A 13,951-nucleotide genomic window follows, 5' to 3' on the forward strand; every position below is an offset into this window, starting at 1 on the left:
TCTCTGTTGTTTCCAAGAACTAGTGGTTTGTTGCTCCGAACAATAACGATTTGGTCATCTCGAGAATGACCCCTTTTTTCTAATAAATTATACGTATATATTATTTTTGGACTATCAAAACTAACAGTTAAGTAAATTGTTTCCAAATTAAGTTTTCCTCAAAATTACAACTCTCTCTATGGGCCAGGAATTAAAATATTAACAAAAATAAATGTTGCATTCGATGCATTCCTAGATTACGATGCTAAATTTGTCTTCTTTCTTTTATTCGCGGTGTACAATAAACCTCATGTTGACATCAGAATAGAAACTTTTGAATTAATATTGCCGTTGATAATATTGCTGTTCTTTGAACCTATATGCATTTCTAAACTGTGAAGTGGTATATAGTTTTGCTTAGATTGAAAAAAGGTCTGGAATTGTTAGATGTTTCTGTGTATTTGTCTGGGCGCGATTATATTGGAGTGGTGCATATGTCGTAATTATATGATATGACTGCTTTCAAGATTCTTTGTTATATTGAAAATATGGGGTGTACATTGGAGAATCGTCGAAACAGAGTGCTACTAAATAAATAAGAAGCATGTATATTAGTGAGTGGGTCTACTAAGTGATATAATGATTTAGAACAGTTCTACGATCTTACTAATGACGGAATAATAGAGGATGTAGAATAGCCTCCATAAGCGAGAAAACAGAACCTTTATTTTTTCAGAACATGAATAGAGAAAGTGTCACAAATGTTCCTGCGAATAGAATACGTATTTGTAATGCCCGATATACTTATATGGACGTATAAAAAAGATATGATAATGAAATAAATGGACGCTGTAGAAGTGCCTAATAGTCAAAAGTGATACTGACACTCATCTTTGGTAGCGAGATAGGACTTATAATTTAACTAAAAGAGAAGGGAGAGAATGAACAGATAAACGTAAATTTTCATATATGAGAAAGGACGCATTGCAATTTTTACGTAATTCCTTCTTTTTTCTTTTTCTTTCTAAAACCATAAAAAATGTAAAATATATTCATATATGTAAATGAACATTTTCTTTCATACCATATTTTCTTTCACCTAAAATCTAGGTGATTGCGTATGTAGATTGCAGAATTTAAAATATTTGTTACTTATCTTTCCGTCATACGTCATTCAGACGTTCCTGTCCAATCTACTATGCATATTGTCACATTTTTTTATAATATGTTCTAAATATGTCGTTAAGAGGTAATATTTTTTTTCTAAATTTAATAAAATGTATAGAACAATGTAGTTAGATGGTTTCCTTTAGAATATTTTATCCTTGTTTATACGCTGTCCCGTGTGTATGTGTATGTGACTGAGTGGTAATTTTTTAACTTTAAGTTGCAAAATTAACTTTGGTTTACTGAAATGGTTTGTCATAATGCACGAATAAGTTCATAAAGGATAAAGTCCAAGGTAATCAAAATAGGCTCTGGGAGAAAGGCCAAGATAATAAGATACGCCTGAATAAACTACTATCTTTCAGAAATATCAAATTTCTCATTTGTGACGAATATATGCATTACCTGCAATATTTTTTTCCTGACTGATTTGAATGTGTGATCGTTCTCTGATTTCAAAGTTCACAGACTGGATAATGGTTAACCTTCGTTCCGAAACAACGGACTAATAAGCTGAACTTTGTCGTTACCCGGGCTGGGTCGGGGCAACTCCCATTGGCGTAGTTGCCTGGATCCAGATCGGGGCTGTATGGGTAAACGTGTCTTTTCCAGGTCACTTCAATGTTGACCTTCAAGAAATAGCATTTTGAATAGAAACTACCTTTCTGTAATGATTCAAGGTTCTTCACCATATTCCCATAGTTATCCAGTAAATCCTTCTCCCCTAACTTCGTATATTCTTCTTCCTCTCCTTCCTTTCCTTCCTTCTTCTACCTTTTTCTTTCTCTTTCTCATTCTTTCTTTCAGTTTTTCTACTAAAATTTGAAAAGAGGGGTCGTGACTGGGAGTTGTCGCTCTTGACACGATCATAAAAGTTGTTTTAAGGTTTCTTCGGAAGTCCGATATGACTTAGTCAATCCAACTACAAATGTTTGAAATTAGAAAGCCTTTATTTTACTCATACATATTAAAGTTCTGTTATTCAAAATTTTACAAGAGTTTTGATATTCGGAAAAAGGGTTAGCGACATCCCAATGCCCACTCACTTTCTCTTTTTATTTCAGTAATGGTGACAGCGACATAGGACGATTGCCATGCAAGCGGTGTTTTCCCTGGTAACAGATCAAAAATTATTCTCTCAATAGTCAAATCGGGATCGAATATATATCGAATTCGCCATAATAATCCAAATGATAGGAAGACTTTACAATTAAGTTAAATAAGAATAGTCGTTGGCTATTCGGCTGTTTTTGCTTTTTTCCGTAGGGAGGGGGAATGAAATGAAAGTAAAATTTTCAGAATTTTAAAATTAAACTGCATGAAGATGCTAAAAGAGAAAGTAAAATGGGAGTTCCCATAAATTATGAAAAATATTTGTGTAGTAAGTTTTGCCTTGTTAGCTTGTAAGTGTTCATATATTGTATGTACATTTGTGACCTGTATATCGAACTATGGCAACCGGTGGTAAAAGTGTCGTAATATAGGACGAGTCTCAAGTGTCGTGTACTCAATGTTCACTTACGAGGGAACCTATCCAAGTGTATCTCTGACTTCGAGTCGAGACTATGGCCGTTGGATACCATGTTCCAAAAGAACACTACAGGAAACAGTATACATCCTCGATCTCAACCGTTGCGGAGATGTAAGCGTGAAAAGTTAGAAATTGAGCTCCATACTATACTTTACAAAGTGAGATTCCGGGTCAGATTTTTCGGAAAGGTCTGGTAAGGAAACTTAGCGAATACATATCAAATTAGTGTGGGGAGCCAAGCACCTTTTGAATGGAAAATTTGTGTCCCCGGGGCACTTGCAGGGTCCCAGACGGGGTCCAACTCAAAATTTGCAAATGGAACCGGAGATGAAGTAGCATATTGTATGAAAGCTATTGCTAAATAAAAGAAGATAAAAAAAATTCAGCTCTCTAAGATAACCCTTTGCAAACGGGCAACTGGTCAAGATGTCAAAACAATATATATCAGAAAATGTACGGCCACTCTTCTCAATCTGTTGAGTTGCGACAATAGCAAAAGAGAAAAAACACGTTTAACCCTTTCGGGATCCTATGGTACAATTTGTACCATATGCACTTTTCATGGTACATTGCGTTATTTCTCTTCTATTTGAGCTTTTTGTCCGGTTTTTTTTTTGTTTTCCAAGTCTAGAGTCCTTGTAGAAGACATTAAAATATGGTTTCAGATCGTCCTGCGTCCAGACATAGGTGGTGATGACGTCATAAGTCAAAAATTTCTCTTCTCATTTTTTAAGCCTATGTTCAATATTTTTTGGCGGGCTCATTTTTCTACGTAGAAGATCGAAATTTTGCACAAATATTCAGTCTACCGAGTAGTATTTACCAGATTTTTGTTCCGATGTCAGTGCTAAAACAGGGGGGGAAATAGAGGGGAAAAGAGGTAAAAACAGGGATTTTTTTACCCCCAAAATCCCGTTTCTCGTCATTTTCCCGCCTCACATACATGATAGGACCACGTGAGTCATACCGTCTGAAAGGCCGTTCCATTGTAAAGAGAATGACGGTCGAATTATTATTCTAGTGTAATTAGGGACGTCTCAGGGATTTTTTGAAAAATATACTTCTATATAGGGAAATATGGGGCATTGTCGGAATATATATTTTTTGGCGGGCTTATTTTTGAACGTAGAAGATTGAACTTTTGCACAAACATTCAGTCCACCGAGTAGTATTTACCAGATTTTTTGTTCCGATGTCAGTGCTAAAACAGGGGGGGGAACCAGAGGGGCAAAAGAGTAAAAATAGGGATTTTTTACTCCAAAAATCCCGTATTTCCTAATTTTCCCGCCAAAAAAACACGATAGGACCACGCAAGTCATACCGTCTGAAAGGCCGTTCCATTCTGAACAGAACGACGGTCGAATTATTATTCTAGGGTAATTAGGGCCGTCTCAGTGAATTTTTATCCAAATATACTTCTGTATAGGGTAAAAGTGGGGCATGGTAGGAAAATTTTTTCTGGCAGGCCTATTTTTTCACGTAGAAGATTGAACTTTTGCACAAACATTCAGTCCACCGAGTAGTATTTACCAGAAGTTTTTTTCGATTTCTGCGTAAAAACAGGGGGGTCCAGAGGGGCAAAAGTTGAAAAACGGGAAATTTTGCCCCAAAAAATCCCTTTTTTCAGGAATTTCCCGCCTTAGATACATGATGGAGACATATGAATGGTACCGCCTGAAAGGCAGTTCTATTCTGAAGAGAATGATGGGCGAAACATGACCCTAGGGTAATTAGGGATGTCTCAGGATTTTTTTTGCCTGAGATCATAGTGTTTTATGGTACTATGGGGCACTGTGGGAATTTTTGATAAAAATTCTCCCGCCCTTACTTTTCAAGATAGAAACTTGAAATCTGGCACACACATTCAGTATACTACGTGTTATTTATCAGATTTTTTTAGTTGGCTACTATCACATAGGGGGGGTCCAGGGGGGCCAAAGTTCTAGAAAAAAATTTTTCCCTCCGAAATTTTCACTTTGACATTTTTTCCCGCTTCTGGTATATGGTATGAACACGCAAGTTTACCATTTGAAAGCCAGCTCTATTCTGAAGAGAATGAGGTATGAACCATGATCCTAGGATAAATAGTGACGATACAGTAGCTGCTTGACTGAAAGTCTAAAAAATGGCCCAAAAAGCCAGGATCCGGAAAGGGTTAAAGGTGCAAGGTATTGAAGTAAAGCAAATTGCTGCAGAGTCTCTGACAGAGTCGCACAGGGGACCTTATCTAAGTATAAGTGTGACGTCGAATGGCCAATGGACCATAGAATGACCATGGCCATTGGATTTTGTGTCCTAGAAGAGAAAGGATACATTGTCAATCGCAAACGTCATGGAGGGTGAGAAGTTCAAATAGCAACGGCAACGGTTTTCATTGAATTTTTAGATATTTGTTTTCATTTTGTCTAGTGCAGTATATGTTTTCTTTATTAAAGTAACATTCTGTAAATGTACCAATACGTATATGTGAAGTTGTGTATCTATTTTCTTTGGACATAATTTTGTTTACTTATATTTCGTCCACATATTTTTAAAATAAATTGCATATTGCTGCAAATCAACATTGTATTGTCACAGGGTATTTTGTGTGCCAATATTTTATGAAACATTACCTTCTGGGATGTTCACTATGTTTTGGCTCGTCTCCCACCCCACTTCGTTATCCTTTTCTTTCCCGAGTTTACATTTATCAAACTGGTTTTCAACTTTGTATTTTAAGGAAATAATATTTTTGAATATTCCCTATAGCCCTAAAAAAGCACCCTCCGATGTATTTTTTTCTACACCATTATTCCATTTTTCTCCAACTCACTCCACACCAATTTTTTTCACAGTTTCAAGGTCACTAATTTTCGTCTTTATCATCATGTTTCTCGTTCAGGAAATCCCCGAGAAAAATTTCATGGTGCAATCTGCGAATTTACGGTCCCTATTCGCGAGGCATTTACTTTTGCCTTTTGAACTCACCCTCCACGACGGTTGATATATATCTTTTCTCTTTTAGGATAGAGAATCCAATGGACATGGCCATTCTATGGTCCATTGGTCATTCGAAGTCACAATTATACTTGGATAATTTCCGTTGTTGTGCGACTCTCTGAGAGACTGCAGCAATTTGCATTACTCCAATACCTTGCACTTTTAAACGTGTTGTCTATTTTGTTTTTGTGGCAACTTAACTGATTTAGAAGCGTGGCCATAGATTTTCTGATGTAGGTTATACTACTTTGACCAGTTGCCCGTTTGCAAAGAATTATCGTAGAGAGTTTTGATTTGTTCCATCTTCTTTTATTTAACAATAGCTTTCATACAATATGCTACTTCATCCCCGGTTCCATTTGCAAATTTCGAGTTGGACCCTGCCTGGGACCCTGCGAGTGCCCCAGGGACCCACATTTTTCATTCAAAAGTTGCTGGGCTCCCCACACTAATTTGATATGCATTCGCTGAGTTTCCTTACCCGACCGTTTCCGAAAAATCTGACCTGGAATCTCACTTTGTAAAGTATAGTATGGAGCTCAATTTCTAACTTTTCACGCTTATATCACCGCAACGGTCAAGGATGTAACGCTTGTCGTGTTATTTTCTTTTGGGACAAGATATCCAACGCCCATAGTCTCGATTCGAAGTCAGAGTTACACTTGGATAAGTTCCCTCGTTAGCGAAAAAGGAAAAGGTTTCCCGTCCCGCGTAGGTTGGTGAAGTGTAACGGTTGCGGGTTAAGATAGATTCAATTTACTTGCTTAAACTTGAACGATACGGTAGAAAATGACGAGAAATCCAGAGTGTGGAGATTGTCAAATATTGCGAAGAATGTGTTGAAAAGCTTTGCCAACCTGACGATCCAATGGATGTTTCAATCTTGAAAGAAATAGAACATCACGAATCAGATGGGGAACGCGGATATAGCACCACAAAGGATCGAGGCCAGATATCTCCGGCGGACATATCTGACCTCGAAGATAATGAGAATAGTGGGGAGTGCAACTGGCAATGCAACAAATGATGCAAAGAAGTAAACCGACAATTCCGGAGTACGAAACAAGAAAATCAAGAAATGTGGCGCGATATGAACGAAATGAAACAGGAAATTAATGATAAAATAGATAAAAATTCAATGATACAAACGAAAAATTCAGTAGTATGGAACAAAGAATCGATACCTCGAAGCGAGAGACGGAAGCTCTATTCGATTTATTGACGATAAAATTGATAAAGTACGTTTGCACTTTGCTTCCTACGGGAATCGATGGACATAGGTACGAGAGCCAACAATCCGTACAGCAACTTAAACAAGAAACAGATGTTAAATTAAATAATATAGTTTCGAAATTAGAAGGGGTAGATGACAAACTACAAATAACTGATAAAAAATTGAAAAACAGCAGGCGGAAATTAATAAGTTAAATTTAATATTGTCAAAGTCATCAATCGACAGGAAATTAGAAATAGTGGATCAAAAGGAATTAGAAGAGGAAGTAACTAATTTGCATGATAGGGTTGAGAAAACGAAGCCGAGTAATCTAGATGTGTCCGACCCTTTCCCCTGTGACGATTCCTCGCAACCAGTACTCGAGAAAGAAAGAAAGACACCAATGAGTAGATAAATCGAGCGTTGGCTATTGCTCGAGTTATGATAGTGCATTTTCCCTTGCACCATTCGAGTTTGAAGCCATGGTCGGGTTATGTGAACATATCTGTTCAATCCAGTGTGGTGACAACTACCGTCACGAGCGTGAATGCTCCTTCATCACTCGGAGGTATTCAAGCATATAGTGCGTTGTCGGGAAAGGGGGAGGATTATGTATGGAACCATCGATTGCTGGCGCGGTTAATCCGAGAGTGGAACCCAAGGTGACCGACACAAATCATAGAGTTCCTTTTACCCATGTAGGTACGTTCAATACAGCAACGACACCGTTGTTGGTAAATTCGATGACAACTCTATATGTTCAGGACAATGCCTTAATCCCTTTGAACTCTTTTCCTGGTCCGTTAAGTATGAGTTACAAAGTGTCACTAAGAGATATTAAACGTTTCCCAACCTTTGATAGGAATAGCACGAACGGAATGCCTCGTGTTTTTCTACACAGTTTAAAACAGTGCCTGGACATATACTGACTAACCGACAAAGAACGTTTACAAATTGTAGTAAAATGTTTAGTTGCTGCTCTAGGCGCTTGGTTTGCCTCGATTAAATACAGAATTCAAACATTTCAAATTCGAAATGTTTTACAATTAATTACGGAAGTATAATGGTTGCTTAAAACATAGTGCCGTTGAATTATATGCATTTGTTTTTACGTTAACCTGCAACATTACATTGTTTTTCAAGTCACCTATTCCGACTAAGTTACCATTGTTTGTAGAGGTGACGGAATGGATAGAGTCAAACAATTTCATAACTTAATTACAGTAAACTTTGGTATTTTCGTACCCAGGTGTCGACCCTCACTCCCCTGTAAAATATTTTTCATGTTTCTCTTAGTTCCAAATTAGATAACATTGAAATTAATCAACTCCTCAAGACGTAGCGTTCTTGCGAATGTGGGAGCCAATGGTGAGATTTGGCAAATAAATAACCAGTACAACATTCTAATTTATTTAATGTTTTTTTATTTTTAGGATTTTTCTATTTTATCGACTTCACTCTAGTGTTCCATACTGTCGTCGCAGTTCTTAGTTTCTAAGGGTCGGGTATTTTTTAGAAATCCTAAATTAGAGACCACACTGACACTTCCGGCTGGACCGGTCGTAATCTGAGTGAATTGGTTTTGGAAACAGTTAATAGTCACTTATTCCGCAGGGCTTATCCCGGTGATATGGTTACCTAGAAGGCACGAACTCGTACTTAGGCACTCAGAGACTCGTTTAGGCCATACATTTGAGTAGACCACTTTATTTGGGATATATATATATATATATATATATATATATATATATATATATTGCTCTGGAATTTTGTATATGAAAATTCGACCACTTAGCATTGTAGTTTTAGTGTCCTAACTTATTTCCGTTTGGCGCGCCGCTGTCTTTCTCCTTCAGCTATCTCTCTAATTTCTTCATCAATTGATTTAAAATTTTGTTAACTTTCCCCCCAGTATTGAGCTTTACAAATATTGATCATTCAGTATATAGTCTTTGGACATAATTTACTAATTGAGACGTCGCGAGACATAATTCGGATAATCGAGGAACTAGTTTTTCCATCGTATTTGACCCACCGCGGAGTGAATGATGCTTCGGTACACTAGAATGTTTTGTTCTCCTTCTTTCATCATTGTCCGTCTTAAGTTCTCCGTCAAACTACCTGCTATTCCTACTTTCCTGCTCTAAAGTTTACTCAACGTCAAAGGTTGTAGTAGTTTGGGCCCAATAGTGAAATTAACACTCTACGTTTATAAATATCTGTACGTGCCTGCCTTACACACCAAGAGTCTAATGTTTAAATGAAATATATTGAAATACGAATTTTATGTTTTATGCGTGGAAAATCCGTCCATTACAAGGGATGTCAGAAATTTTTATTTGTTACAAGTGTTGCAACCTATTAGCGACTTATTTGTCGGGGTTTTCTTTTAAGTACTATGTATAAATAATTATTGAAAATATATGTATATGATGAGATGTAAATGTGTGTGAAAGGTGAATAGAATATTGAAGTAAAATGTAAAATTGAATTCAGAAAATGAATATGTATAAGGGATTTAGTACCTACACCGAACGATCATTGGTTGCCGTAGTTCGAGACATCCGACGAATGTAAGAGAGAAATTTTACAAACACCCCAGCATACAAAATTATTTTGTTTCTTGTAGTTTTATTGAACGTTATATGCAGGGGTGTAGCCACGTGGGGGCCCACCGGGGCCGGCTCCCCAAATGAGTTCTTGCCCCCCCAAATGAACAGTTTATAAAACATCATCTAAGATTACATCGCCTCAGTCATTTAAAAATTACGAAGTTTACATATAATTAATAATTTACAGTAAAATAGTATGGGAAGTACTATTTTACCATAGCGATCAAAAAATAGATTGGTATCCAGGGGCGTAGTAAAGGGGAGTAAGATTGGAGCTCCTTCTCCCAAAGTTCCCAATTTCTTGACAAGTTGACAAATTAAAATACCTAGTTGGCAATTTGAAGAATGCCGTTTTGTTGTGCTGCAAATAATTATTAGTTCTTTTATAGATTCGGCATAAATTTTATGTAGTTTCCTATCTTCAAATAAATTGATATATTCGTTCAAAAGCTTCTTTACTTGTTGCAAGTGATCAGTGACGGATTTATGTACTAAGTAAACAAGCCATAGCTTAGGGCCAAATTGTCTAGGGGCCAGGAAAACCAGAAGAAAACTATATATCCATTTTAAAAGTATAACGAAATCAATTAATAAAATAAAATTTACATATACGTAGGATGTAGCAACAGTGCTCCCTGTTGTGTAGGCTACTATGATGGAAGTAATGGTGCCTCTTCTGCTAGCCTGCTTCCTAAAATATTATTAGTTTATCCATTTCTGTATATAGGATACCTACGTTCACCTGGACACGTAAAGGACCCCATTACCTTCAACAGCTTAGGGCCCAACTAAACCTAAATCCGATTCTGAAAGTGATCACACTTCACTTTTGTTCATTTTATATTCTTAAATATTTTGAAGAATCTTTAATGAAAAATCTGGAAATTGTGCCACTGACAAAAGCTGAATAGAAGTAACGTGCAAAATTAAAAAAAAAAAAAAAAAAAAACAGAATAAGCGTTTCGGTTGAAGGTTCAGCATTGGACGCAAGAGGACTTGATACAAGAGCGCATACAAGGCAACACGCAGATCGTGAAGATTAATAAGACAATAATAAGAATTAACAGGCCTATTAATAAAATAAGAACAAGACATTGACTGCTCAGTAGAAACTTTTTACAATGTATAGTATATAAATTTGAGAAATTTAAAAGATTTTTCATAATACTAAAATATCAAAGGGAAGTAGATTTTGATACCAGAGTGAATATATTGTGGAACCATGTCTGCTTTGTGTGTGAATAGAACTTTCCCTTTGAAACAAAAAGTGATCATATTAATACGGAGGAAAACAATAGATTATTTCAGTTGTTTAGCAGTAGGACTCTATTTACTGGGCTTTTCCGATAGGGAGAATTGAAAAATTTTTGGAGGGGGAATGGTATCACAATAGATTTCTGGGGGGTTGTTCGGTGGGGAGAAAACTTACAATGGATGTCAGGCAGAGCGGCGCCTCGGACGCAGACTAAGGAGGCGTAAACTTCGGTAGGAAAATGCATGTGCGTACACATATAAAATGCAAGGAAAAAAGTATTTAAAAGAGCTGAAAACCAATAAAAACTAAGATTTAATTTTGAAAATTTTCCACCGCTACGCACAAGCATGCTGGCGTTACGCTGCTGGTCTGTCGATCTCACCCATAAGTACGGGGGCGCCGTCGTATATTCTCCTCCTGGACGCTGAGTTACCACGGCAAGGCACTGGAGTCAAGTCATTTCGTCGCTTCCGCTCTAAACGTGAGTGCAAGACTTCAAAAGTCATAATTTGGGGTTCTAAACAATACGTCTGCTGGATGAAAGCATAGACCAGTGTGTGTTTCACATCATTTTCATAAGTAGTTCTTACGACACAATATCGAAGTTTTGACTTTGACACTGAAATTTGTGATGTCATATGTCAAAGGTAAATGACCTTGGCCCGGGGTCAATGACATAGGGGTACCTAGGACTACCTCTCTAGATTTTGGCACGGGTACCTTGGCCAACACCCCTCAAATTTAGGAAATTGCCAAATCCAAAACTTGGGTATGGTAGCCTAGGACCATAGTATGTACCACTAGCAGTATTGGGGTTCTATGTCGTTTCCTTTCATGGGTAAACAATTGCCAAAAATCTAAATTTCGGAGGTTTTTGATCTAAGTTATCCCCTTTGATGAGCTGTTATTACCTTATATTAAGGCGTATACAAGGGTCTATTAGCTTCCATTAGACATGGGGATATTAATACACCCCTTGAAAATTATGGGAGGGGTACCTCGTTCCACCCCTTAAATTTTGGAAATTGCCCATTTTAAACATTTGGAACAATAGTATAGAACCGTAGTATGTATCACTATAAATTTGGGTTGTCTACCTCGTTCCCTTTTAGGGGTACAAGGGAACCTTGATCAACCCCTTTAATATTGGAAATTGCCCATTTTAAACATTTGGTATTATAGTATAGGACCTTCATATAGATCACTGTAAATTTGGGTGGTCCACCTCGTTCATTTCAGGGGTACAAAATTGCCAAATTTTAGTAAAAGCACGTGTTTGGTTTAGGCCAAATTTATCCCCTTTGATAAGGTTCTATTACCTTATATGGTTATATGGTCATGTATATTTGTCCATTCCCTAACAAATGACATGGGTATATTGATGCACCCATTTACATTTTTGGGAAGGGTTCTTTGACCCCTCGTTAAATTTTGGAAATTGCACAATTTAAACATTTGGTATTATAGTATAGAACCATAATATAGATCACTATAAATTTGGATGGTCCACCTCGTTCCCTTTCAAGGGTACATAATTGCCAAATTTTAGGACAACCACGTGTTTGCTTACGTCTTAATTTATCACCTTGGATGAGGTACTATTACCTTATATAGTTATATGGGCGTGAAGAGGTGTGCATTCCTTTTATAAGATACGGGTATATTGGTTCACTCCTTAGAAATTTGAGAGGGGTACTATGGCCCACCCCTTCAATTTTGGAAATTGCCGAATTTAAACATTTCGAATTATAGTATAGGACCCTAATAAGGTCACTGTAATTTTAGGTGCTCCACCTCGTTATCTTTAGGAATACATTTTGCCAAAATATAAACGTAAGCAATACGTTGTACCATGTGTTCTGTTTTGGCCCAATTTGTCCCTTTGGATGAGGTCCTATTAACTTATATAGTTATATGATCATGTATAGGGGTCCATTCCCTATTATAAAACATAGGTACACCTTGTCTCAAAAAGGTTGAGCGCATTCCTTATTGGTGTTTTGAGGCAAACATTTTCTAAGTCCAACTTCGGGTATCTTCGGAAAAAAGTAAACCAGGTTCGAACCTCCAAGCCAGTCTTTGCAATCGGGAAAAAGTTTGCAGATGTGTTTTTCTTCTTTTAATATAATAAGACTTGTTACCAAGTGTAGAAAAAAGCAACATTGATTGAAATACTTAATGATACAATATTTCGAAACCTTGTATTAATGTCAACACATACTTGTTTGTCAATTAGCTCTTCGTACGTGATGCAAAATTTAGATACGTAAACAAATTTTTCCATATGTAAAAGAATGCTCAAAGTTAAGACATAGAACATAATTATCGCCTGAGTACTAAAATAAAACTCAAAGTAGAACAAAAACAGCGTTTGTAGTGGATATGAATGTCATAATTATTTTGAGAAACGTTATATATGTTTCGCTAGAAGTAGGTTTTTCAAAATCGTTGTGTTAGTTCACTGGTAAGGTATCGGATTTCAAATCTTAAGGTTACGAGTTCGATTCCCATCTGGGTCAGTGATTTTTTATGAAATTGTATTTTCACCAATGCATGAAAAATTATATAAAATAATTACATTAAAATACATCAGTTGTATATATATAACATAATCATTGCAGAACATAGTAATTATTATGTTTAAAATATAACATTTGAGATAGGTAGGTGTTCACAGTAGGCCGGTATTATATATGAGAATGTTAAATACAAGTTAGGAAAATCGTTCAATAGCAATAAATAAATTATGTAGTGTATTTATTTGCAGCTATTTGTCATACAGATGTAACTTCTCAATATTCTCATTACAGCATGTTTTTACATTCGTGGAATACAGTATATTCCTACGGATATAGAAAGTGTATAAACAGAGTATCCAAAGTCGGATCCTGCTTCAAGACACAAAATTTTTCCCGATCCCCTTAACATCACGGGAAGAAACACAAATTCTCTTTAAAACGGAATTTCGTTACATAGAGTCTCATTCGAATACGTTGAATATGCTTTTGTATATTCATGTCTCTCTCTCTCTCGCTTTGTTTATGTGTGTGTGTGTGTTGCGGAATATCCCAAGTTGAATACACCGTTTGCAAAGTATATGAGCATCATTGTCATCGAATACCAGAAATTGAAAGTCGTATTTGGATTGCATGTTCATGTTAGCTCACTGGTAGAGTACGGGCTTGGCAATGAAGAGGTCTTGAGTTCAAAGCCTG

This window comes from Thermobia domestica, chromosome 4 (genome assembly GCF_964235325.1).
Source record: "Thermobia domestica chromosome 4, izTheDome1.hap1.1, whole genome shotgun sequence".
Classification (NCBI taxonomy): Eukaryota; Metazoa; Arthropoda; class Insecta; order Zygentoma; family Lepismatidae; genus Thermobia; species Thermobia domestica.